Source organism: Arachis ipaensis, chromosome B05 (genome assembly GCF_000816755.2).
Source record: "Arachis ipaensis cultivar K30076 chromosome B05, Araip1.1, whole genome shotgun sequence".
Taxonomy (NCBI): Eukaryota; Viridiplantae; Streptophyta; class Magnoliopsida; order Fabales; family Fabaceae; genus Arachis; species Arachis ipaensis.
Genome location: NC_029789.2, coordinates 144,860,005 through 144,863,748, shown reverse-complemented (window position 1 = coordinate 144,863,748; position 3,744 = coordinate 144,860,005).

The window sequence follows — 3,744 nt, the reverse complement described above, 5'->3', positions numbered from 1 at the left end:
AATGGTGGAACCACAAGCAACAAACTACATTTCACAAGAAAAACTCAGCAAGTAGAACAAACCCCCAATATCTATGGATGTCCATTCACGGCAAAGTCTACAACGTCACCAACTGGATCCAACAACATCCAGGTGCGCCTCCCTATTGCTCGACCTCGCCGGTCAAGATGTAACATACTCATTTCTTGCTTCCACCCCAATCACGCCTTCAACCGCCTCGAACATCTCTTCACTGGCTCCTACCTCGCCAATCACAACGTCTCCGAAGCTTCCAAAGACTACCGAAACCTCCTCTCCACCTTCACAAGAATGGGCCTCTTCGACCATAACCACGGCATTCTCACTTTTCTCGTCTTCATTTTCTTTATGTTCTATTTATGCGTTTATGCGGTTTTCTTCGGTCAGACTGGCCTGGTTTGCGTTAGCTCGGGAGGTTTGATGGGATTTTTATGGATTCAGAGCGGTTGGAGGTTGTGGGAAGAGTTCTATTCGAAAAAAATGGAATCTATTGCTTATCGTCTCCGAAGACATGCGGAGAAAGACCCAAAAATAGCAGTGGTGAATAGAAGGGGATGAAAGAGGATTGGAGTGACAAGCCTGTGCTGAGAGAGGAGGGAGAGAGAGAGTAATGTGATGATGATGATGGGTGAGGAAAAGGTAATTTGGAGGTTTTGGGTAATTTTTTAAGGAAGTCAATCTTTTATATGTATAACTTTAATTTTGTTGTTTCATAATTAATTTTGTCAGCATTCGAATTTTTAGTTAAAAATGGTTATTTACTCTTTGTTGAGTTAAGAAAACAATTAACATATTGGTGATGACAAACATGAGTAAATTGGGTTGATAACCCAAGTGGGATTTAATAAAGTATTTTAGTGTGCAGGCCCAAAACTTGTTTTTGTTACAGCCCAAACAAATGAAACCAAAAGGCATTCAGAGTTGCTGAGAGAACATGGATCCACTAACCAAGTTCATCAGCGTTCAACCAAAAGAAATGCTTTTCCAAAGCTGAGTCTCAGCATTGTTCTCATCGGGTAAACACAAGAAAGATAGAGAGAGTTTCACTTTCGGACTTAAGCATTAGAGAAGGAAGAAAGAGAAAGCTAATTAAGAAAGCAATGTCTAATCAAGCTAATCAAAAAGCATGTTAAACTAGTTCAGAGATTAAAGGTAAATAATTTTTATTTGCATGTAAGTTGATTTCTTCACATCTTTTCCTGCTCTCTGCAATGGCATTTTAGGAAAGATGAAGAAAATGGTGGTTGATTATCTCTGCTGTAAATCAATGGCTCAAATTGTTACTTGGAGCGAAAGCATAATTTCAAGGGTTTGGATTTGGGATTGTCACTAAGCAAACAAATTTCTGCAGCTTTGCATTCCTCGGTCAAACAAGAACTAGATTTGAAATCCCTAATTTTGGGGGTTGATTGAAGAAAGAGAAGGGATTATCTCTGCTAGCCCAAGGTCCAAGAAGTTAACCTTGAGGAAACTCTAATTGAGGCTCTAATCAAGATACAAAAAGAAAAATGATTCTCATTAGAGCTCAAGGAAAGAGAGTAAAAAGTGAATCCTCACTACTGAGTTTGAAGTCTTGGAAGTATTGCACCTACACTAAAAGGAGCACTCCACTAAGATGAAGAACAAGGTTATGAGTTCAGATGCGGAGTTCAGTACATAGAGTCAAGGCTGTGAATTATCATCTCCTTCATGTTTTACTGTTTTCTATTTCAGTTTCAATGTATATCTTTCCTAGTTTTCTTTGAGAGGTAAAAGGCAAGAAAGAGAGGCATTGAAAAAAATCCATAGAGAGAAAAAGGCTGAGAAAAACACTTGAGAGAAAAGTCAATAGTGATTTCAGATTTTTTTGCTTGTATTTTTTGTTTTGTGTCATATGCCTAAGAGGTATCTCTCTTGTTAAGTTGGGTAAGCACTTAGTGTGATGAGTCTAGGTAATTGCATAGCCAAGTCAAGTTTATGTTGAAGATTGTGTGACCCGATAAGATTACGTTGAGTCCTAGAAAATTGGTGTGTGAAATATTTGGATTGATAGTGGAAATTTCACTAACGTTGTGGTGGAGACTGGATGTAGGTTGCATTGCACAAGGCAACTGAACCATGATATATGATTGTGTCATTCTCTTCTTCTCTGCTCAACTCTTTTTTCTGATTTTATGAGACAAAATAGAATTATCTCCTGCATAATCCGCTGTGCAGACTAAACAGAAGCAAAGTAATTATTTCAGGTTTTAAGTCTTACGTAATCAAAGTTAAAGAAGACCATAGATTCAACCCCCCTTTTCTAAGTCTTCTAGAACCTTCAATTGGTATCAAGAGCTAAGGTCTCAAGAATTAAGCTTAACAACTTGGAGCAAATGTCCAATGGCGAACAACTTGAGCACAACCATAGTGGCCTACACGCTAACAAAGGGTCAGTCAAATAACATGCCTCCCTTCTTCAATGGAAAGAATTACGCTTACTGGAAAGAAAGGATGCGGATCTTCATTCAATCACTTGATTACAACATATGGAGGATAGTTGTGAGTGGTCCCAAAATTCCAACAAAAACTAGTGTTGATGGAGTGATGACTTCAAAGGAGGAAGCCGAATGGAATGATGATGACAAAAGAAGGTAGAGATAAATTCAAAAGCTATCAACTTGTTACACTGTGCTATCAGCTTCGAGGAATACCGAAAGTTGTCTAGATGCAAGACGGCAAAAGAAATCTGGGAGAAACTCCAAGTCACACACAAAGACACCAAACAAGTCAAAGAAACAAAGATTAATATGCTGCGAAAAGAGTATGAGATGTTTACCATGAAGGACGGTGAAAGTATTGATGAGATGTTTGAGAGATTCTTAATCATCATCAACAGCATTAATGCTATGGGTTTAACACACACTGAATAAACTCTAGTGAGAAAAGTCCTTAGAAGACTGGAAAAAGAGTGGGAAACAAAAGTAACTGTCCTAGCCGAGAGTAACAATCTCAGTCCACTAACCTATGATGAGTTGAGAGGAAATTTCTAGCTTATGAAACCACACACACAAGCCAAGACACAAAGAAAAAAGGAATAGCCTTAAAATAAAAAATAGAACCTGAGGAAAGTGAGTCAAGTGACAGTTTTTCAGATGACAAATTTGTATTTTTTGCTAAGAGACTAAGGAGGCTAATGAGGAACAAGGGAAGGCACAAAGGATCAAGCTTAAAGGAGTATAAGAAGGATTTGAGCAAGGTAATATGTCGCAACTGCAAAAAAAGCTGGACATTTCAAGTTCAACTGCCCTAAGATAAAAAAAAAAAAAAAGGACAAGGCGAAGAAGGAAAAGAAAAAAGTGCTCATGGCTTCTTGAGAGGATTTAGAATATGATTCGGATGAGGAAGAAGACTTCGAATATGAAGCTTAAGTTTTTTTTATGGCTGGTGAAGATAAATTAGATGAAGTAAATTACTATGACTTGTCTATGTATGATTTACATGTTCTTATTGATTATCTCACCCACCATTCTGACAAATTGCTGAATAAATATAACAAATACAAATATGAAAATGATTTCTTGAAAGAAAAAGTGAAGGAGACCGAGTGTGCTATTGATCTTATCGAAGAAAATAGGTTTTGAAAATCTGAAATTGAAAAACTTAAAGGAAAGCACATCGTTGATTCTTCTTAAGAACTTGTTGCTGAAAATGATTAAAATGTTGAATAGTGATTTAGCAAAATTTGCTCATAGTTCGAGTAACTTG